We start from the raw sequence: 24,071 nt of genomic DNA on the forward strand, positions 1-24,071 counted from the left end.
AACTGCATTTTAGGAATCATGCCCTTGGCTTTCATTAAACATCCTTGAAACAGTCATGCAAAGTTCACTGCTGCATTTGCACGAGAACTACTGTTGCAGACACGACCTATACGATTCTGGAAAAGACTTCCTGAGTGTTTTTGTGAAGCACAAGTCTGCAGGATATTAATAAAAATTTCATTATAGGAAAAGTTGAGTGAGTTTGGAAAAAAACCCAGGTGTCTTTCTTAAAAGTTATCTAAGAGGCTTTACCAACAAAAAGTATGGTGGATCCTTAGAAAGAGGATAAACTGCCAGATTTCCCATTTTGTCGACCCTTAGAATCCTGTTTTGGTGGTGCAGCTCTTGGGATCAGTGCTCTGAGCACCGAGCAGAAGAGGCTCCGAATGCTTCGGGCTCAGTTAGTCAAGCACCGTGAGCTGCAACAGGGAACATACAGACAGGAGGCTACGTAAGCAATTGACAGGGGAGCCTGCAGGGGGATGAGCAGCGAATGGGCAGCTGGCTCTTCCGTGCACAGCGATCCTGGGTACCTGGGGTCCCAAGAGGCTTTGCAACGTCCTGGCTGCATCAGATATTAACTTTGCTATTCATGGAGCTAGGGGTCCTAGTCTCAAATATATCCCTCAGTGACCCTCCTGTACAACAACACACAAAGTTAAAATATTTTAAAAAATAATTCATTGTTAGGAAAAGGACACAGAGACATGTGCTGTGTTTACTGTTTCATGGGCGAGATGGGGAGGAATGCCACTCGCTCCGACAGCTCACTACCTAGGAAGACCACTGAGAGTCTCTCCCCTCCTCTCCTGCAGCTGGAGTCTCTCTCTTTCACTTCCTAACGTGTACACCCCGTCAACCCTGAAATTTCAGCCTCCGAAGCTCCGAGAAAGCCCCTTGGGGAATACTCTGCTCCTCCCTTTCACTGGGCAGATCGACCAGCACAGGTGTGTGTGCAGACTGCCTGCCCTCCTATCCATGCAAGGTTCATTATTTAGAGGCTAATGATTTCATTTTAAAGTGGGAAGTGAAATATGTTTCGCTAAAGCTTCCAAAGTGAGGGAGGAAGGAGGGAGGAAGAGGGTAGGTCAGTGGGTAAATACGATTGCCTGATGGTCTGGGTCCAGCCATCTTCCTAAGGCTGTGTCTTTAACTGGGAGGTACAGCAAGATGATCAATATCACAGGCAACCTTAGGAGAACCACACGGGGCAGCCCGGATCAGCAGAGTCTGTGTGGTGAGATTTAAGGGGGTGCTTAGTTGGCCCTCCAGCTGTAAGTGTTTGCCAGATGACTTGTAACTTCACCACTGGCAGTAAATTCCTTTGACTCTTAGGGCTCTTTCTGCATTCAAGAGCCCTTGGAAATGAGAAATCCCTGAAATGGGTTGTCCCCTGCTGGCAGCTAACCCTGACGCTCAGGAGTAGAGTTGGGAGTAACGGGACGCCGTGTACCCGGGGTCCTTCCTGGGCGTGTGTAACTCTGAGGCTAAGACAGTGAGACTGGCAGTTTAAGAAGAACCTCCAGGACCATGTCACCTACTGGCAGGCGGAGTAAGGACCCTGCAAGGTGGACAGACATACCTCTTCTCTTATCATTTGAGAGTTTGAGACAAGAGGCAACGGGAGTTTAGCCTGAGCCCTTCCCACAGGTCTAGAGGTGGGAAGAGAGAGGGATGGGCTTTGACCCTGGGCGGCTCCTCCCTCCAGGCCAAGACCCTGGAGGAGATTTAGTTTGTATCTTCAGAGGGGATGGGGTGCCCAGGCAGGTGACTGAAGACTTTCTCTCTGAAGGACCCAGCATTAGAGAGCTTAACAGCCCCAGACCTCGCAGGCCGGGAGAGCTTCTGGGCGTCCTTCCGTGGAGTCCCATCACCTCCCTGATGGAGGCAGACTGGGTACCAGGACCCTGTGGTGAAGCCGACTGGGGAGCAGTTCCTCCAGCCTCTCCAAGCACAGACGTCAGCGGCGAGGCTCAGACTTAGTGGCTGTGCTCTGTCTCTGCACAGGCTTGTGTACGCGCAGCGGGGGACCCACGCAGGGGACCGGGGTGGGGAAGCACACAGGGGGAAAGTGTAGAGTGGATGCAAGTGGCGGTGGTGATGCTGGGGCAGTGCGAGCGGACAGTGGCTCTCCTGGAGTCTCCACCCCTCGGCGGGCTGGCGTGGGACCTGGGAACGGACAGTCCACGTGGAGGGGCAGCTACTCAGGGCTGCCCTGCCAGGGGGGCGGGCGGTGCTGTCAGGCGGGGGCTGCGTTCAGGGTGGAGTTGTAGCAGAGAAGTGGGGTCACCCCCCTTGGAAGCTTTGAGAATGCGTATGAGGAGGGGGCTGCGAACGGAATCGGGAAAAGGTAATAAGGAGTGCCAGCTTGGTGGAGTTGGGTGCTGGCAGGGCTCGCCTTGGAGTCGTGGGAGCGTTCCCAGGAACATCCAGGGGATCGCCTCCGGGGCCCCAGTGGTCCCACAGGCCTCTTGAGGCTGGCTGTGCTGTGCTGAAGCCCGTATCAAGGGCCCTGGGGATGGCAGCAGAGGCCAGCATGGTTGAGGGTCCCCCGCACCCACCTCATCTCTGCAGGGACCACAGAACTGCACGCACAGGGGGCGTTCTTCACCTGCTCACAAAAGAGCCGGGTCATTGCATACAGCAGGAAAGGCTTGACGGGGGGTGACAGGAGGGAGGGCAGGAGCAGAGATTATCCATCTTGATGGTTTTGTTCAAGGCCAGCCCAGAAGCAGCTGACGTTGGCTTCATTTATCCAAAGGGCACGGCGAGTGACCCTCTACAACCCAGGGATCCTGAAATATTTAGCAGCTCTAATGTTTGGGTGGGAAGAGAACCTCTTTTGGATGAGAAGCTCAATTATTCAGGAAGGGAGAGCTCCCATTGTCTGGGGCGTAGGGGGGGCGCCTTCCTGCTGCGTTGGCGGGGTACCTGGCTCAGGGCACCCTGCCTGGGACACTTGCCCTGCTCTGTGGGTGAGGCCTCTCCCACAGTGCTGGGCTCTGGGGGACTTTTTTCGTGGCCAAACTCTTCGTGAAAGTGGCACAACGGCCTATTTCTTCCAACAGCATCTCTGATTCAGCCTAGGGTATGGTTCGAGGTTGCATCTCTTGTAAACCCCCCTTCAGCTGCTGTCAAGGGCTGGCACCCGAGTTCTTCAATTCAGGCTGATGTGGGTCCTGTTAGAGCCTGCTGTCATCTGCACATGTCAACAAATGTGTATGCAGGTGTGGACCAGCTGGATCTCTCTCCTTCTCTGGGTAGCGTGGTTTTCAGCAGCGTCAGGCTGGGAAGACAGACATTTCATTATCCCCGAAGTCCTGTGCAGGCAGTTGTCACACAGTGCTCCAGCAGCGGCCCACGGCCGACACAGAACACTGCAAAGCTCCATCTAGCACAAGTGACCACGGGGAACGGGTTGAGAATCCTGCTGCATTGTACACGTCTCCTAAGGGAAGAACATCAAGAAAGATGAGCTCGCCGCGGAACTGGCGAACTGTGTGGAAGGGGCAGGATCTGTAGAGCTCAGCAGCGGCGAGCTCCTGTCATCGCTTGGCCAGTTCGGGTCTCCCCCTGTAACTTATGAGGGTGCGGCGATGTTTTCCCAGATGTGGTCCCCGTATACAAAACAAAGAATCGCTTTGCACAAAGCCAGAAGGGGTACATTGAAAGAATTATCAGAAAAGAATAATACATAGGAAATGTTTGTGCTCGCATGCAAGGAAACTTTGTGGGGTATCTGTGGCTGCCAAAGTGACATCTGGCAGGATTAACTGGATCACCAGAGCCAAACAATGAGGACTGGGAAGGCAGCAATAACTGTGAGGCCTGGGCCCATGTGGGGGCAAGATTTTGAGAATGACCACTTAGGTGACAAAATGGGATTCCCACGCACCGCAGCTCTGGTTAGTTTCTGGTCTGGAGCCAGATCCTCTCTCTGATGCAGACGTGGGAGGACGGAGCGGCAAGAGCTGCCCAGCTGCTCATCTGGGAACTCATCCTCCAAGGGACTCTGTCCCTCGTTCTCCTCCCGTACCTGGAGGCGGCAGTCAGCGGGCAGCACCTCTCACAGCACCCCATGTACACCTGCTCAGACCACCTGCTCAGAGCTACTCTTTTGCCCAGCCCAGCATACCTGTTGCACCTGTCTGAAGACCCGCCGCACGTTTCCTCGAAGCACACCCCAGAGCTCTTTCTCACTCCAGCCACGCCTCAGCAACTCCTCTATCAGTACCGGGTAGATGGACACGTCCTCCAGCCCCTGCGGGAACCTGTGTGGCCGCCAGCCAGCCAGCTATTGGGCCTCAGACCTGTTCCCTGGTCCTGAGTCAGAACCAAAGCCCTATGTGTCCAGCGTCCACTGAACCCCAGCCCTGGTCAGATACGGAAAATGGAGACTTGGAGAGAGTAAATGATTCACTCCTGCTCTTCATCCTTCAGAGGAAGACCCCAAAAGCGCCTCGACTATTCGTCAAAAGTCATTGAATTGTACTGTTAAGATCTATGCGTTTCACTGAATGCAATTTTTGCCTCCATTTATAAAGAGAAGAAAAGCTTTTTAAGAACTGGGTTGACCCCCCCCCACCACCGCATGCTCAGACCCAGCTGCAGGCAGAGAGGATGGTCAGCCCAGCCCAGACCTTGCTAAGAGTCTGCTCAGAGGTCATGGGTCTGCTGGCACTGGATGGGCACAGATGCTGGGCAGATGAGCTCTGTGTGCTGTTTTAGACAAATATGATGACCTAGAGTAGGGCCAAACAGGAGAGCCCAGGAAGCAGACCCTGGGAGAGGGGAGATACCAGTTGGGCCAGCACACCTGAGGCTATGGTCAAGGCCATGAGGACCACAGTGTGGTGGGCACGGTGGCTGTGAAAGCCCCACTGCTGCCCAGCCAGCCCGAGACAAGCCACGGGGAAGCACTCACCGGTCAACCCCGTCATAATCTCCGCCAATCCCGATGAACGTGCATCCATTGACTGCCCTGATGTGGTCGAAGTGATCTGAAGAATGGGAAGTCAGCAGTGTGGGGCTTCCAGGGCAGGGGTGGGGGTGATGACTGGCCTCTGTTGATTCCCCTTTTTGCAGCCTGTAGGCCAAATAGGCCAGTTCCTTCATGGCCTGGCACCGAGAGTACCAACTCGAGGGCCCTGAGGTTTGATCTGAAGTGATCCCAGCTGGCTCTAGACTGGACTTCAGATTTCGAGTGGACCCCAGAGCCCCGTGTTTGGGCCATTTCCCACCCACGATTCACCCTGCCTCCCAGTCTCCTTGAGAACCTGTGGGGGCTCCTTTCCCCGGGTGTGGAGGATGAGAGCGGAACAAGAGTACAACTGATGAAGACCCCGGAGACCTAAGGAGCTGTCCAGTGCCTTGGCCAGAAGTAGGGGCAGTGTGCTTTAGGAGCCCCTGCAGAGGTACAGATGGGCAGCACCCGGGCTCTGTGTCTGACAGCCTCCCTGATACCCATCAGCATCGCAGTTCTGATTCCGTGGCTCCAGTTCCACATGGCACCAAGGTGCGTGTACCGTCCATTATTGGGCTTTTGGGAGCTGTACCTATTGCCAACAGGTGGGTCAAACCACTGGGGCTCTTCTGAAGTCCTCCCCAAGTTTGGACCCAGCTTCAGCTCGAAATCAGAGTTTTCAGAGAGCCCAGGGTGAGGCTCACCTGCCACAGTAGGCACGTTGGCTAACGGGTTGCACTGCAGCACCCGCACGGACAAGGGCACCATCACGACGCCACCGTTCTTCTTCTGCAGGGGCGGACCGGTGGACAGTCAGCTTGACCCCCAGCACAGCCACCTGCCTGTTCACGCTCTCGGTCCCTGTGAGGAAGGTGTTGAGGTCAGAGTCGTCTCCTCTCTGGGTTTGTGTGAATGGAGGAGCCGCAGCCCTGGTCTGGGTGGTGTCTTGGCCCTGGGTTTCCGGGTTTAGAGGAATATCTTACCACCTAGACCCCCACCTAGGGCTCAAGAGTTCAGGGGCTGTGGACCGTGGGTTTTGGGGGCAGAAGATATTTAACCTGGGGTTTGAGGAAATTGAGGGAGAAGAGGCTCAGGTTCAAGGGCTCCCGGTTTGAACCTCTTGCTTTAGGTTTGAGGACTAGGGCAGTCTCTCACCAGAAGCTGCACGATATCATCAGGAACATTCTGAGTGTTCTTGCCCACACCCCGGGCAGCTGAGTGGGAGAAGGTGACAGCTGCCTGCGACACTTCTAGGGCTCGCCGTGCCACAGCATCGAGACGTGGGGCAAGTCCACCATCATGCCCAGGCCGTTCATTTCTGCCACCACCTTCTGCAGGGACAGGATGGGGAGAGGGCATCAGGGCTGCATTTACCTTGTGTGCATTTATCTGTAGGGAACAGGCGGGGCTGGACATTCATGTGGGGCAGGGTATGGAACCCAGATCCTTACCTCGCCCAAGCCGGTCAGCCGACTGACATTGCTGTAGAAGGGGTGGATACCCTTTGCTGAGCTCTGTGCCCTGCAGGATGGCCAGGGGGCAGTCTGACTGGTGGCCATGACTTGGCTACAAGAGCCTAGAAAGAGGTTCTGTGGAACCGTCTACACCTGCAACTCCCTGGTGCAAGAGGAGGGACCCAAACTGGGCTGTGCCTGGCAGTAGGAGGGCCCTTCTAGGAATTCAGTCTTGTTCTGCAAACCTCCATTCCCCTCCCCACCCCAGGTTCAGGGCCGGATCCCAGGGGTAAACTTGCTTTGGGCCCCAGCGTAATCTTGGGCAGATCCTTGCCTCACTGGGCCCTTACCATCTGCACTGCGCTCGACAGGGCGTGTTCCAGGTGTGGGTGAGTGTCACGTAGCACACACCCAGCGCATAGAAAGTACGCAAGATGGAGAGGCTACTGTCCAGTGAGTGGCCGCCCTCCACACCAATGAGGCAAGCCAACTTCCGGGTATTGTTGAGAGCTGGGGGCAGGTAGGTCAGATGATCATTTTCAGAGGCAGGGGTAGCTTACTGAAGTCCCTAGCACCTACCACCACCAGTCTGTTTACCTTTTCTTTTTGTTTTTGGCCGTGCCGCGCAGCATGAGGGCTCTTAGTTCCCCCACCGGGGCTCAAACCCGAGCCCCATGCAGTGGAAGCGTGGAGTCTTAACCTCTGGACTACCAGGGAAGTCCCCCGTCTACCTTTAACTGAGGTCACAAGCTCCAGCTCAGAATAGGAGGCACACATGAGGCGGATGAGGTCAATTTGCTCCAGGGTGAGGCGCACAGCATCCCGTTCGTGGGTCTGGCATGGGACGTAGGCTGACCAGAACTGAGGGAAGGCCAGGGCTTGGTTTGGGCTTTGGAACTCCTTGGGCTTCTCATAGCCTCCTCAGCTGGCACAGCACCCACTGTGCCCAGAAGTCACATGGAATGCGTTGCTGTTTCTGTGGTACTTGGATGCCCATCAGGTTGGCTTACTGTGACCCCTGTAGCCCCCAGCATCCATGGCATGGCACTTTCTAGGTCACTATGGTAACTTAGTTCCAATATGACTAACCTGTGGTCTCTGAGGCCCCCAAACTGCCCCACATTCCCCAGCAGCCATGGTGGCACCTTGTGTGTCCCTTTGGTACCTGGGCACCCACGAGACCGTCTTTCAGCCTGTCCAAGCTGGCCTGGCCGTGGCTGAAATTGCACAGATTAACATCCTGGAGGCCATTGTGGTAAAACTGCCTCAGGACCAGGGGCATGTCGTTGTGGCTGGAGGGAGGTCAAGGCAAATGGGTGGGCTCCTTAGGTCTTGGGATCAGGCAGGACACATTGCCTGGCCTGGGCCAGCCGGGGGGTCCCCCATCTCACACTGTCACACAGACTATACTAGGAGCAGCTGAGGCCTGGGCTGAGGGCTTCCCACCAGGGAGGGGATGACAGAGAAGGGGAAGGGCGTCCATAGGTGATGGAGAGGCCATCCAGGGGTGGTGTGAGGGGGCCTCCCCGCTAGCTCTGCATGCTCCGGACCTCCTCCCCTGCCCGGGGCCAGGCTAGGCCCCCACCGGCCCCCACCAGCCCGCACACACTGCAGTCCCCCATCCACAAGCGGGAAGTCCCGCCTCAGGGCCCGCGTGCGCTCCCGCAGACTTGGGGTGCTAGAGGTGCCCGGCGTGGTCTGGACGCGGGTTCCCGGCCGCAGCAGCAGACACAGCAGCAGCAGCAGCAGAAGCAGCAGAGGCCGCTGGCTGAGTGCGCGGGGACCTTCGGGGCCCCCGGGCCGCAAGCTGCGCAGGGCCAGGCAGGGGGGCAGAGGCGGGTCTGAGAGGGGCCGGCGATGAGGTTCTGCCCGTCGACACAGGCCACCCAGCAGCGTGGCCTCGTGAGGGGGGCGGGGTGAGGGAGGGGATACAGAGTCACAGGGCCCTGCGAGCCGTGTGCGGAGAGCCGCGATTCGCGAAGCCCGGCAGCCCCGGGGCGGCACTGCCCTCCCGCCCCCTGCACAGAGGCAGCTCCCGCGGGCTAAGCTGGCCTCTGCTGAGAGCCCACTCGCCTCCCGTCGCGGGTTCCCTCCGCCCCTGCGCCTCTTCCCATTCCTGCTGCTCCGAGGGGGCGCCCTAGGTTGCTCTCCCCCACCTCTAACCTTCCTGGCCAAGCTGGGCTGCTTCTCTCAGAGGGCCACCTTCAGCCCGAGGCCTCCCGGGAGCACACCTCGTCCCCATCTGCCTGCAGCCGGCACCGCGCACTCCGGGGGCTGCGTGAGAGCGTCTCTGCGGCCACAGGTGCTCTGGGCTCCCGGTGTCCCGGTACGGGGCCCTGTGGGCTGGTTTGGGGGAAGAGAGAGTTTCTGGAAATGGGGGGGTAACCTTGTGAGCTCTGGATACAGGAAGGGGCCCTCTGCCCCCGACCTTCTCTCTCCACCTACTTGACTCCCCAGCCTGCATGACCATTCTCTGGGGACTTCAACCAGCACCCGGGAACTCTCAGGAACCCCCCCCCCAACTTCTGTCAGCCAGCCTCAGGAAAGAGCGCCCTCAGGAGCTGCTACACCTCCCCAGGGCCTGAAGAGACGGACTTTTGGCATGTGAACTGAACACCTTCTGGGGAGAGTCAACGACCCTTTTCCTCAACAGCGCAGGAACCCAGTCAGTAGGCTATTTGAGTGGAAGGAAATGAAGTCATTTCCATGGCAGCAGAGCCCCCATCGCAGCAACCTTCCTCCCAGGGCTGCTGGCCGAGCTTCTGGCCAGGATCCCTCCTAGCTCAGCGTGGAAGGCCTGGCCTCGTGGACAAGTATAGGTTCTGAGGAAAGACCTGGCACCTGGGTTCTGCTGCTACACTTGCCTTATCTCGTGGCCCTTGTGGCTCTAGCTTTCCCAGAAACCTCAAGGGCTAAGTGCCTGTGCTTGCTCAGAGGCCGCACGACATTCCCCATTTCCAGCCTCAGGCCCTGCCCCTAGCTGCCTCCTCTGGGGACCCCCTCACCCCAACACACACACACACACACACACACACACACAGGGGATGTGCCTTCTCACAGAAGCTCAACCACTGAGATGCTTTAGGGACTGTGCCCAAACTCCTTCATCCCCAGCCTCTCAAGTTTTTGCTCTGATCCCTGGCACCCCCTGGAGCTGTTCCAACTTTGGAACCTTTCCTGGGTAGCAGGAGTGCCTAGCACAGGGCTAGTGACCTAAGTGTGAGCACTGGCGACCCTGGAAGTCTGTTACTGAAAAACATTGAGCAGTAAGGGACCCCCCTGGGGACAGAAAGGGCTGGGAATAAAGGAGCATGTGAACCTCGGGGCGGGGTGCGTGCTGCTTGACTCTCCATCCTGTTCTTGCTTCAGGGAGCAGGTCTTCCTGGGTCTCTCTATCCTTCCTCCTGAGACCCCAGGCAGGAGGCTCTTTGGGAAGCCGCAGATTGCTGCTTTCAGGTTTCAAAAACCCCAGCGCCCCCCTGGTTTGTAGTGGTGGCCGCTGACAATGGCTCAGAGCAGGAGCCCATGTGGTAGACTGCTAAGGCTTCTCTGCACCCTGTCTCTGCTCCTGCATCCTCCTCGGCTCGCAGAGTGCAGACTTTTCTGTCTTCAACTGACAAAGGGGCCCCTGAGGATTGAGCAGAGGAGCGTCACGTTTTCTTCCAGGCCAGCTTCAGCCCTGGGATGTTCAGGGCAGACTCTCATTTCAAACGTCAGTTTCTGAGGCTCCTTGCTTATGGCCATTTAGTGTGGAAAGAGGCTCTTGGCTAAGGAAGGCTCAAACAGAACGCCGCAGGTTGTGATCTGTGGCAGTGGGCAGTGGGGCGACGGGGTGGGTCACTGCAGGAAGAGGCATTCGCTGCCTGAGGCAGTTACACCATTGCCCTCTCATCAGAATGGCTCAGCCAGCAAGATTCTGTGGGGTCTACCTACTGACACCATGCTCCAATCGCCGGATTTTAGGTCTGGGGCAACCCAGGTCTTCGTGTGACTCTTCCTGAGCACGCTTTCTCTTGGGAGCACGTCTGGGGACTGGCTTCTCTGCTTCCACCTTCGCTGGCGTGGCCAAAGGCACTGCTGCTGCAAAGAAAATCAGAACTGATCAGTCACTTCTGCTGTACACAGCCTCCTGCCAGATTTTCCCTCTCTCCTGTCTCTCCCAGTTTCTGGCTGAAGATCTTTAATCAACTTGACATCCAAAACACAGCCTTGGCCCATCACCTCTATGAGTCCCTAGAGAAGGGACACTGGCTGCAAAAGCAAATCCTAGAGCCTACGTCTGCAGCACATGAGGAAGTCTCTTCACCGTTTCCAGAGAAAACAGTAGAACCCGAAAGTCATTGCAATCATTAGCCTCTCCATCTCTCCCTTCCACGACAGAGAAAACATTTCTGGCAGTCTGTCACTTCTGAGGCTTTAATGGAAATGTCTTGCAAGTGTTGGAAAAAAATAATCTAATATAAATTGGTTAAGAACCCCTCCCACCTTGGCAACCCCTCTTGGGCCCCATTTATACTGCCTGTTTCAACCACACTGAACTCTAGCCCTCTGATACTTTTATGTAGATTAGAACAAGGCCAAATACTGAGGCAGAGGGATCAGGAGACTGAGAACCGCGTCCTGGGTACCAAGTGTAGGCTCACATCAACCCAGCCTCCTGGGACACCATCTCCTCAGCCCTCCAGTCTCATTAGCACTTCAACAGCTCTCTTGGTTCTTCCGGTCTTCCCATCAGTATGGCACCACCCTCTCACCTAGAAGTAAAAATCATTATAATCCTCCCTCTCTCCACCATGAAAGCATGAGATAAAGGCTCAGCAGCAGCCCCCGTGAAACACACGGTCACCACTGTGAAGAGGTGTTACTAAGACGATTTGTTCCGACTCAGAGAAGGAAAGAGACAATTCTGCCCTTAGCCTGATCAGGCCCACAGGAAGGAAGCACACTGGGGGCAGCCTTTGAGAGTGTGGCAATGCGAGAGAACCTTCTTTAGGAGGAGACTCCCTGTTGCCGACCTTGAAAAAGTAAGGATGGGACATTCGTTGCCTGGGGCAGTTGCAGAGGGGATGTGCCCAGAAGTTGGGCCACCCTGCTTGAGAATCAAAGCACCTTCTAGTCCGAAGCTGCTTGAATGCTCCAATCGCAGGATTTTGGGTCTGGGGCAACCCAGGTCTTCGTCTGTCTCTTCTGGAGCGTGCTTTGTTTTGACAGCACGTCTGGGGACTGGCTTCTCTGCTTCCACCTTTGTTGGCGTGGCCAAAGGAACATCCCCGTAGGCCCGGTAGCCACCAACCAGGCAGTATGTCTCCCCATTCCAGCCCAACTGCGTTTCTCCACACCCTCGGTGGAGGACATGGTAGTGACCAGAGATAGGAGGAGAAATGGGAGCCACTGCGGCTGCAAAGAAAATCAGAACTGATCAGTCACTTCTGCTGTACACAGTCTCCTGCCAGAATTTCCCTCTCTCCTGTCTCTCCCAGTTTCTGGCTGAAGACCTTTAATCTACTTGACATCCAAAACACAGCCTTGGCCCATCACCTCTATGAGTCCCTAGAGAAGGGACACTGGCTGCAAAAGCAATTCCTAGAGCCTACGGCTGCAGCAAATGAGGAAGTCTCTTCACCGTTTCCAGGGTAAACATTAGAACCCGAAAGTCATTGCAATCATGAGCCTCTCCATCTCTCCCTTCCACGACAGAAAACATTTCTTGCATTCTGTCACTTCTGAGGCTTTAATGGAAATGTCTTTCAAGTTTTGGAAAAAAATAATCTAATATAAATTGGTTAAGAACCCCTCCCACCTTGGCAACCCCTCTTGGGCCCCATTTATACTGCCTGTTTCGACCACACTGAACTCTAGCCCTCTGATACTTTTATGTAGATTAGAACAAGGCCAAATACTGAGGCAGAGTGATCAGGAGACTGAGAACCGCGTCCTGGGTACCAAGTGTAGGCTCACATCAACCCAGCCTCCTGGGACACCATCTCCTCAGCCCTCCAGTCTCATTAGCACTTCAACAGCCCTCTTGGTGCTTCCGGACTTCCCATCAATATGGCACGACCCTCTCCCCTAGTACTCAGCAGCTCAGGATGGGATGTGTCTGAGGGCACCGATATGGATGTCTACATGACAACACAGAGGTGCCTGGGTTTGAAGGTGTGTTTCAAGAGTGGCCCTCTTCCTCAAACTGCTCCATTTACCATTTGCCAACAAAAATGCACTTGTCTTTTGCTAAGAGGCCAATCAGGAAAGGGTCTGAATGGAAGCATCCTGTAGCGCAAACGGGAAGCTACATTTGTAAAGATCAGGACCATCCTGCACACTTGTCCAGGGATGACCTTTCACTTGTCCTCAACAGTGAGCACTGTGGGTCTCTGAAGGTGTCCCAGGTCATTGGTATTACTTACAGCTGGGAACGCGCTCAGGTATACGTAGTGGGCAAGCCCCACAGGAACATGAGGCAGCCAGGTGAGGTTGTGCGTACACCATGCCTCCTGTAGAGATGCCCGGTCTCGGTGTACCTGCCGCACTGCCCACCCATGGGACAGAGCACAGGTTCAAGTAAAGATAGAGGATCCGGTCACACATTCTCACTCAGGCAACCAAAGAGGTTGGAAAACTTCTGGTGGAGAACTGTCAGGGAAGTTTCTCTGAGGGCAGCACGTTGGCAGTTACGCTGACATGGAAACTGTGAGAAGGCCTGTGAGGTCATCACTACCCAGTGAGGTCATAATAAGGAACCTGTGACTTGGGGGTCAGGCTTCAGGAGGAGGGGCAGTTTTGTGGAGGAGAGCAGGGGGAGGGCAGAGGTACTCTGCCTGGCCCCTCACACCTGGGCGTCCCCACCCATGCCCTAGTCTAGCAGACATCCCAGGTGGGGCGTGCCGGTGGGCTGGCACAGCACTAGGGGCCCCAGGAGGGCAGGAGAGACCCACTTTCTGAGATTGGCTTGAGAGGCAAGATTAACGTAAGAGAGAGCTAGGTTGTATGGCACTGACCCTAAGAGGCAGAGATTTGTGTGGACTGGGGAATCAGGGGAGGCTCCTTGGCAGTGGGCCTGAAGGACAAGTGAGAAATGGACCCATGGGGAAGAGAGGGAAGACATTCCAGTTTGGAAGAATAAAAGCAAAGACACACTCTCCTCGCCCTTGTCCTGCCCTAAATATAAATTCATAGAACCCTCACATTTTCACAACTGAGGACTGAAGAAAAGCAAGAGGTGAAGGGGCCTACCCAGTGTTACACAGGTAGTGGAGAGGTGTTCTGCTCATTGGTTAGGTTCATGTTGGGGCTCCGGATTTACAGCTGATAGGAATGTGAGGAGACGCTCATGCCATTTCAAACATTTCCAAGTGATACTGAGAGAGATGTTAAAGGTGCAAAATGAGGGTGCTGAATGACCTCACAAAGTGGGAATGGTGGGCACAATTTCATATGAAATTCAAAACAAGTTCATGACCAAAGGACATAATACAAAATGACAACATAATCATTACACTCCCCTCTCCCCTAGAAGTAAAAATCATTATAATCCTCTCTCTCTCCACCATGAAAGGATGAGGTAAAGGCTCAGCAGCAGCCCCCGTGAAACACATTGTCACCACTGTGGAGAGGTGTTACTAAGACGATTTCGTCCGACTCAGAGAAGGAAAGAGACAACTCTGCCCTTAGCCTGATCAGGCTCACAGGAAGGAAGCACACTGGGGGCAGCCTTTGAGAGTGTGGCAATGCGAGAGAACCTTCTTTAGGAGGGGACTCCCTGTTGCCGACCTTGAAAAATCAAGGATGGGACATTCGTTTCTTAGGGCTGTTGCAGAGGGGATGTGCCCAGGAGGTAGAGACTGCTTGGATTACTATTTTAGAGGTTGGGCCACCCTGGTTGAGAACCACAGCACCTTGCATTCCTAAACTGCTTGAATCAGCGAGTGCACGTTAGGACAGACGAAGTCAGGCCTCATTGGAGCCGACTGCCTTTGGGAGTGGTAGAAGGTAAAATGGGAAGGGGAATGCTCTGGAGGAGGTTTGTCATGGCAGGTGGGCCAGCACGAGACCATCCAGATTCTCCAAGGCTCCAGAGATGACTTGGCTGGGAGCATCCCTCTGATGTGGTGTGGGGACTCCTACCTTAACAGGACCTGGCTGGGCATCTGCGGGAGGCAGAATAAATGGTTTATTAACTTAAGAGAGCGAGAGACTCACCTGGGGTGTTCCACAAAACCACTTCAACAGACTTGTACCTGGATTCTTGAGCCAACACTCAGAAAACTTATCTAGATCTGGAGTAGGGCTCTGGAAGCTGCACTTTTAATAAGCTTCCTGGGCAGTCCCACCACAGTGGTCCATGGAGAGACTGACCAAATTACTGTGTATTCTCCGTTGCTTTTGGGAGTCAAAGTGGGCAATGTGAAAAACTGCAGCAGGCATTGGTATAAACGGAATATTCAAGGCAAACAGAGGGGTAGAGTTATTCTATGCATGAATCAGATTTGAGAAAAGCTAGCCTGGTGGTTAAAGAACACAACCCTTGGGAGAGACAGACAGACCAGATTCTGTCCTACTTACTTGTGTGATTTTGACCAAGTTCTTTTATCCTTCTGACTGTTTCTTCATATGGAAAAGAGCTATGGCTGTACATTTAGCACAATATTCTCTTTTGGCAAAGTCTGCTCCGGGTCCATTTGTGTTCTCTGCAACTTAATCTTTTCCGGTGTGCAAGCATTTTTAAGTTGTTTGGTGAAGTATTACATTTGACTTTCAACTGTTCATTACTTTGGGCAAAGCTTATATAATGCTGCAGAGACTAGAACCTATGCAGAGATAGTGAGAGGATGTGATAAGCTTATTCTGTCGGTTTATAGAAAAGTTTAAACTTTTCTCCTCTTCCTCCGCCTGCCACCAAGAGATGAGAAAGAAGGCAGAGCCTGGAAATGCACACCAAGCAATACTTCTGTGTCAGTTAGCCTTTAATTCCTCTGCCAGTACTTCCCAGAGAGATTTCACCAAAAGTGCCTAAGCTTGCCATGGCCATTGTTGTGAAGAACATTTCTCTCTATTGCTAGTCACATCCCCTTTTCCTTTTCCTGGGCGCTTAATGGATGTTTGGGGGCAGGAAATAAAATTTAAACTAAAACATCAAAAAAAAATAAAAAAGAAAAATGAGCTCAAGTAGGCGTTATTGTGGTCCAGATAATGTTTGGTTCATTCATTCCCTCGATTAGCATTTATCCCCCTTTGTGGCAGGCATGCGGGGGAGATAGAGAAATGTCTTCAAACAGTCTGTGGTTTAATGGGGGAGGGAGCTGTGGAAATCTGTCATTTAGAAACAGCATGGAAGTGCTAGGGAAAAATTGTTTTGTTCATTTATCTCTCACTCATCCGTTCACCCATAGCAACTACAAAGGGTTTCACGCGGAGGAACTGGATGCCCTGAACTTGACATTCTCGTGGGGGAAACAACAATGTAAAGCACCAGCAGTGGTAAGTCACCAGTAGTGATTTCAAGCCAGAAGGCACCACTCACCAATGGGGAGAGGCACAGGGTGAGCAGTGACTTGCAGAAAGGAGGGGTTATTCATTCCAACTGCTGAGTTCAAGTTCATCTGGGTTGTTGTGTGGTTCGTGCTTACTGCATCTGTTTTTGGAACGTGGCTCCACCCTCCAAGAAGGGTGAGGATGATCACCCTTCTTTCCTCCTGCTGTGCCCCGGGGTCACCCAGCGAGTGTCTGCAGGGATGATCTGCTCTGTACTGGCTTTTCAGTCCCACTCCCGGGAGAAGAGAGACGAAGCTGTGTCTCCACCGCAGCTTGGCCTTATTCAGTCAGTGGGTGAAAAGGTGGGAAGAATGTCAAGTTCATGAGAACTGATACACTGCAGAGTCATTTAGTCCTGAAATAGCAGTTCTGGTTGCTGGTGAGTTGCTAAATCCAGGGGCCTTAATGTAATTCCTCCAGAGCCACTGAGACATCACTTCCAGGCCCATGGCAGGCTGTAGGGGTGCTGACTTTTCTCAGTGCTAAGGAGCAGCCATCTTCTACTGAGAGAGGACTCTGTGCCAGCAGGAGCAGAACCACACCAGGCACCGAAGAAGGTTCTGCATCCCAGCATCTCCCAACACAGTGATAGATAAACGGGTAGAAGATGCGACAGGGCATTCACAATAGAACAGAAGCTTATCCCCAATAAATACGGAAAGATGTTCAACTTCACTACCTAACAAAGAAATTCAAGTTATAAATCTATTTCTTTTTTGCTCATCTCATTGGTAGAAAGTTTTAAGAATGCACAAAATTTGCTGCTAAGGATGTAAGGAAAAGGCCGTTTTCGTCTGTTGCTGCTGATGGGGATGGAAATTGGTGCGAACCTTCTGCAGGGTAATTTGGCAATTTGTGTATCAACAGCCTTAAAATGTTCATACACTTTGAGTCAGTAGTTTTGCTTTTAGCATCTTATCCTAAGGTGAAAGTCAAATTTATGTACAAGACTTATGTTCAAGAATATTCATCTCAGCCAGTAGTGTAATAAAAAAAATATTAGAAGCTACCTAAAAATCCCACAATAGAGGGTTGGTTAAATAACGGATGGCCCAACTTAAGAATGGAAAATAAAGACGCAGACCTAGAAAATGGACTTGAGGACACGGGGAAGGGGAAGGGGAAGCTGGGACGAAGTGAGAGAGTGGCATGGACTTATATATACTACCAAATATAAAATAGCTAGCTAGTGGGAAGCAGCCGCGTAGCACAGGGAGATCAGCTCGGTGCTTTGTGACCACCTAGAGGGGTGGGATAGGGAGGGTGGGAGGGAGACGCAAGAGGGAGGAGATATGGGGATATATGTGTATGTAGAGCTGATTCACTTTGTTATAAAGCAGAAACTAACACACCATTGTGAAGCAATTATACTCCAATAAAGATGTTTTTTTTAAAAAAGGATGGAAAACAGTTCATTCATTAAAAATGATTTTCTCCAAGAATATTTAATGGTGGGAAGATGTAGTGTAAAAGCAGGGTACAAAATACTAGATGGAGTATTTCATTTTGTTAAAATTTAATAATAAAAGTGTACAAAACGTGATTAAGAGAACAGTACTGATTTGACTACGGGACATTTTTTTCTTTAACTTTTTCTGTATTTGGTGTTATAAAGCATCATATATCCTCTCTGAGTCTCAGTTTATGTTCTGTGAAGTGGGACTCATCACATCTACACTGCAGTGCGCTCGGGCAGAGCAGCACAATATTTGAAAGTGCCCTTGACAATGACCAGCCCATTGTAATACTCCAGGAATGGTTATAATATCATTGCCAATGACACACCCATAGTCCGGATATTATCCGTAACGATTACTAAGGTTGTTTATCTCCCTCCACTTTTACTAAGACAAAAAAAGGATTAATTGAAGACTCTTAAGTCATTTTTACTGAGGTTCTTTGTTTTTTTTTTTTTTTTTCAAAACACTAATTGTAGGGCTTCCCTGGTGGCGCAGTGGTTGAGAATCTGCCTGCTAATGCACGGGACACGGGTTCGAGCCCTGCTCTGGGAAGATCCCACATGCCGTGGAGCAACTGGGCCCGTGAGCCACAACTACTGAGCCTGAGCGTCTGGAGCCTGTGCTCCGCAACAAGAGAGGCCGCGATAATGAGCGGCCCGCGCACCGCAATGAAGAGTGGTCCCTGCTCCCCACAACTGGAGAAAGCCCTCACACAGAAACGAAGACCCAACACAGCTAAAAATAAATCAATAAATCAATAAATTTATTAAAAAGAAAAATACTAATTGTAAAGTCTGCAGTGGGTATATAGGTGTGCAACGTTTTTCCAGATTTTATGTTTTTGGTTTTTTTTTTTAATTTTTTATTTATTATTTATTTATAATGTTTGTGTTTGCTCTGTTGGGTCTTCGTTTCTGTGCGAGGGCTTTCTCTAGTTGCGGCTTCGCGGCATGTGGTATCTTCCCAGACCAGGGCTCGAACCCGTGTCCCCTGCATTGGCAGGCGGATTCTCAACTACTGCACCACCAGGGAAGCCCCTTTACTGAGGTTCTTAATACTCACCTTCCTCACAAGGGTGGACAAAACTCTCAGCGTTTTGTATTGAGTGCAAATGTCTCTATTCTTGCCCATTTCAGAGTCCCCCTCACTCAAAATCTAGCTTTTGTGGATCTTTAGTACCCTGTCTCTCATCTTATCTCAGATTATTCGGTGGTAAGATGGTGCAAACTATGTATTTACTAACTGGAGAGAATTCAAGTCCCCGTAGCTGTTGTAGCTCAAAATTCTGTTTTAAGTGGAGTCATTTTCTGTGCTTTCCTTTCATGCTGTCTGCAAAATGCCTGTTTCTGTCCTCCTTGAGATCCAGCTTTACAGCGCTCTCCTTTTTCTCATTCTGGGTTCTCTATGTTTGTGGCATCTCTGAGGGCCCATGTTCTGTTGAGGCTAAATTTGATACCTGGGTTGGGGGGGGAAGCAACTTCCAGATGGGTCAGCCTAGAAAAGGATCCCCTATTGTGTAGAAATTTAAAAACAGGCAAAATACCTGTCCTATCAGACACTATGATTTTCCCCCTCTGTCTGACGCAGCCCAGAGCTTCGTCATTTAATTCACACCTATCTACTGTGAAGGCCCAGCCAACAGGATCATTTTGGAGCCCTGAGTGGGTGCCCAGAATGGATGGGAGGGCTGAGGTAACCAGAACTCTGCCTTTTTTATGGACAGGTGTTAGGGCATCTTCTTTTCAAAGTGACACATTCCCAACCCATCCAACTCACGTAGAGAAAAAAAACCACTGTCACCAGCCAAAGGGAGAAAAACATGGGGCTGCAGAGGAAGAGGGATCTTGTGGGGACTCTTGTATTATTCATCCACGTGCAAGTATGAGCTCCAGATTTGATAAGACATGCAGTCTGATCAAAAGTCATGCAATTAATGATTTCTTTCAAAATTCAAAGAACTCTTTGATTCTTCATTTTAATGTAACTTTGACCTCTTTTCTTTCCATGTCATGAAAGAGGCCTTGACTAAGCTAAACATGCTCTCTCTCCGTGCCTGCAATGTATCAGAAAGCATCCTCAGTTACTTTCACAGGCAGTGGAGAACTCCTTAATTTTTCTCTGGTGACAAGAGCTCCCTTTGAGCCTGGCCAGAGGTGAGCAAGATTCTGATTCTGGAAAGATGTAGAAAAATGAAGTTCCTTTTGCCAGAGGTTCTGGTTGAGCATTGTTGATGTGTGACTGTTAGCAGTCTTGCCCTCCTTCCACCTATTCTTCCTTTTCTGCATGGTGGACTGTCCTTTAGTTTTGGGGGTACAGTATTGGGGAAAAAAGGAAGGGGAGGCCTGAGGTAAGTAGGCTAGTGGCGGGGATTTTGTGCAAGAATATTTGAAGAAGGAAGTGTGGGAGCAAGTGCTGTGGTAAGATGGGAAAGGGAGAATTAAAAACAAAAAATCTGTGATCCATATATCCCCTTCAAAGACTCTAAGCAAAGTACTTAAATTATTTTACAATTACTTTTTGGTTACTACTCTGCAGTATAAAAAACAATAAGTTCACTTTTTATCGTATCCCCATGTCATTAGCATCATTTTAAAGTCATGTCTTAACGACTGTATCGTGTACCATCCTTTATTTAACCAGCTCCCTTTTTTGGACAGTTAATTCAGTTATTTTGCTGTTTATAAATAAATAAATAAATATAAATATATATATATATATACATACATATATATACATATATGATGGATATTTTTGTTTGTAATTGTGATTATGTCATTTTGTCAGTCAGGATAATGGATGGTAGCTGTACTAACAAACAACCTAAAATCTCAGAGGCTTAGCAGGTGTTGACTGAAAAAAATGCACAACTAAAAGTTGAGAATCATCTTTTTTTTGGTGGACTTGCTGAGGACTTAAGTCCGGGAGGCAGTGTCAGATCGCTGTGAGAGATTGCACTGAAGAGGGAAGGGAGGAACCAGGACATATAGGAGTTTTGCAAAAACAAAACAAAACAAAACATAAAACCCCAAAACAACCAGGTAGTCGGAACATCAAAAGATTACTGTTAATTAAAGAAAAACCAGACATCTCAAGTTAATGAATTTAGCATTTTTCTATGTATGGGAAGAGGCAGGAGTCTGGGCTCATTGGAATCCTTCCTTTGATGTGCATTTGAACTATCTAGAGCCAGCATCCTGCTTTTCTCCATCCTGAATCCCCTCCGGGTGCACCATCGGGGATGGCTGCCTTGGCTGATGATGGCTTGATGGCTGCAACACTCTGTTGACTGATAGGGCAGGCGACATTCTTCATCCATGCAGGTTCAAGTTTTATTTCTGCTCGATTTACTGGCTAGGGTTGGAGTGGGAGACTCTGTTCTTTGCAGATGTGAGGGACTCAGGGTCCTTCAACATTGTGGCGTCACCTTCCTCAGGTCCTCAGAGCCCCGCGCTGGAAGAAGGGAGCTTGGAGAAGGCACGCACGCTCTTGGCCTCTTCTGCCCAGAGAGGACAGAGCCACTTCTGCGCATGGTCCACTGGTCAGGGCTCGTCCCAGGGCCCCACCCAGAGGCAAGGGGGCTGTCGAAGGGAATCTGGATGCAGCAAAGAGAAAGGGCCAATGGGTATTGATTAACAACTAGCCAAGGTCCTACCTACCTACCAATTCACTCTCAGATCTTTAGAATACAAAGGGTTACATTCCTGCAATCCTCCTCTAATTCGAGACAATTCTCCATTCATACTCTCTTTTGCTTAGAGCAACCTTGAGCTGGGTCTTCCCAGGCTCTTCTTTCTACCCTACAGGCTGTGGTCTCCTCGGAAGCTTTGGTGGGATGCAGGCACCATCTGGGAGAAGGCGCCTCGGAACTCACATGCCCGCGTTGCCCAGGACCCCAATTCCTTCCACCTCTCGGATGCTGCTTTCTTTTCCCAAGGACAGAGCCAAGCTGTAATTGACTCCTTGGGTATTTCAAAGTCCCTGATCCCAAGACTGAAGGATGACTCCCTGCTGTTGTGAAAGGTTACCAAATTATCAGGACCTCTGATTGGGAGGGACAGTGGGAAGAGGGGAGGTGGTGTCAGGGGAAAGGCACTGACGTTTCAAACTCAACTGGCGACTCCAGCCCCTGGTAATGGCTTTAGTAACTTCACAGCTGATCCCTGTGATTGAGCATCAGGACCACTGAATGCTAATTGAGTTGAAAAGCTTCCCCCTCATGTGCTAAAACTCTCAGGCAGTAAAAGGCTTCTGACCATGTCTGGAGTTGCGTGCTGGGGACAATGTGGTGGGTTGCCTCTGTCTACACTTAACTGCTGTTCGTCTTCCCGGCTTGACGGGGTAGGGTTGCTGTACATACACAGACTTTAAAATTATTTTAAATTTTTTTAAACTGAAGAATGGTTGATTTACATTGTTGGTGGTTTTATGTGTACAGCAAAGTGATTCAGTTATGAATACACACATACATACGTATACATACATACATATATATATTCTTTTCCAGATTCTTTTTCATTATCGTTTATTGCAAGATATTGAGTAATATTGAGCACAGTAATACTGTACTTACAGTAGGACCCTGTTGTTCATCTATTTTACATATATCATATATCTGTGTGTCTCTGTTAATCCCACACTCCTAATTTATACCTCCCCTCACCCTTTCCCCTTCGGTAACCGAAATTTTGTTTTCTGTGTCTGTGGGTCTATTTCTCAAACAGACTTTTTTTTTTTTTTTTAAGCGGATTGCACCTTGCTGTGGCCGGATCAATACTCTGGAGTGAGCTGTTTGCCCTCAAAACTGCTGGGGCCGCAGCCGTGGAACTGCAGGGTCCCAACGGGGTCCTGACGTCCATCTGCCCTGTTTTTTTCAGGTGCGCTGAATCGACAGTCCTGAGTTTTGAAGTTTTCCTGGAGGGGACTTGAGGGGATTTCTCCAGGATCGATGGAACTCCTTTTGTGGTGCTTCAGTGCTTCCACCATGAAGCGCTCATTTCCCTATGCACGTCCCCACGCCCCACCCCACTGTTTCCTTTACTCTCTCTCCTCCCACCCCCAATTCCCAGAAGAAGATCTAAGAATCAGGTCCAAACAGAAGATCTTTGGAGAATCCTCGTGTGTGTTTTTTAAAAATTTTTATTGGAGTATAGTTGATTTACCATGTTGTGTTAGTTCCGGGTGTACAACAAAGTGAATCAGTTATACATATACATATAATCCACTCTTTTTTAGATTCTTTTCCCATACAGGTCATTACAGAGTACTGAGTAGAGTTCCCTGTGCTATACAGTAGGTCCTGATTAGTAATCTAGTTTATAGGTAGTGTTGTGTATATGTCAATCCCAATCTCCCAATTTATCCCTCTCCCCTCCCCACCTTCCCCCCCTGGTAACCATAATTTTGTTTTCTACATCTGTGACTCTATTTCGAATCCTTGTGTTTTACTCTAGTCCTGAAACTAGATAAAGCCTAGTCGTCAATAAACAGGTGAGGAAGTAGAGCCAGGCATTGGTTGAGTGTTGATGTTTCTGGTACAAGCTGACTCCGCTCATCATCCCACACCTTCATCAGCCATCATCATGCTGTCTGTCAACTCCTCTTCTCTGAAGAAGGCCTGGGCCATCTTTTGAAAATACAAAGCCCAGCATTGAGACCCTCCCAACTGAGAGAGCAGGAAGGGCCAGAGCTGCTGAGGTGCTCCCTGAACCCCACTCAGTGGATCTGTGTTGTTCCCTCCTGGGTGTATTGCGTGGACCCCTAAAATTCCTCCAAACCTCTGCCTCTGGGCTTCCAGATTGCCCCTGAAAGAAATGAACAATAATCATAATACCCACCACGTACTGACCGCTGGTATCTTGAGGGCTGCCTTGCCATTGGACAACATTTGTTGAGCTCCTACTGTTTGCCAGACAGTGGGTACATGCTTTATGTGTGCTTAGCCCTTCTGACCACACTGTGATTTAGGACCTGTTAATATGTCTATTTTGCTGAAATGGAAACTGAGGTTCACAGTGGTTAAGTAACAAGGAAAAGTCCATGTTTTTACCCCCTACACTAATATATATGTATATTTGTGTATATACAGTCTATATATGTATATTTAACATATATATTATGTTGACTGAAAAAAATGCACAACCTCAAAGTTGAGAAATATGTTTTATTTGGTGGGCAAAACTGAGGACTTAAGCCTGGGACACAGCCTCTCAGCTCTCTCTCAGGGACTGATCCAAAAAGGAGAGGGAGGAGCCGTCAACTATAGGAGTTTTTGCAACAAAGACCAGGTAATCGGAACATCGAAAGATTCCTGTTAATTAAAGAAAACCAGACATCTCGAGTTAATGAATTTTTAGTGTTTTTCTGTGTATGGGAAGATGCAAAAGTCTGGGCTCACTGAAACCCTTCCTTTGATATGCACCTCAGCTATGTGGGCCAGTATCCTGTGCTTTCTCACCCTGAGTTCCCTCGGGGTGCACCATCAGGGGAGGCTGTGGCAGTTGACTGCTAGATGGTGGGCATCCTGTTTCCATCCTGAGTTTCCTCACGGTTCACTCTTGGGGCGGCTATAATGTGATGGCTTGATGGCTGCAACATCCTTTGTTTACTGATATGGGAGGCAACATTTTTTCATTGACAATTATATATATACAATATACACTGTTC

General features: G+C 50.6%; 1 long non-coding RNA gene and 1 pseudogene across 2 annotated transcripts; one reads left to right on the forward strand and one right to left on the reverse strand.

Moving 5' to 3' along the window:
- The first annotated feature begins 817 nt into the window (after positions 1–817).
- Positions 818–22,515, forward strand: LOC309651773. The gene is made up of 3 exons (XR_014258381.1): positions 818–947; positions 21,212–21,428; positions 22,283–22,515. It is a non-coding gene; the product is annotated as an uncharacterized lncRNA (long non-coding RNA).
- Positions 3,377–7,883, reverse strand: LOC309651772 (dipeptidase 2-like; annotated as a pseudogene). Its single transcript, XR_014268742.1, has 9 exons — positions 7,583–7,883; positions 7,149–7,278; positions 6,777–6,927; positions 6,415–6,484; positions 6,119–6,294; positions 5,668–5,752; positions 4,925–5,000; positions 4,136–4,271; positions 3,377–4,036 (listed from the first exon to the last, which is right to left on the reverse strand). The product of XR_014268742.1 is annotated as a dipeptidase 2-like (transcript).
- Positions 22,516–24,071: the final 1,556 nt, after the last annotated feature.

The sequence above is a fragment of the Balaenoptera physalus genome (genome assembly GCF_965194825.1).
Source record: "Balaenoptera physalus genome assembly, chromosome: 21".
Classification (NCBI taxonomy): Eukaryota; Metazoa; Chordata; class Mammalia; order Artiodactyla; family Balaenopteridae; genus Balaenoptera; species Balaenoptera physalus.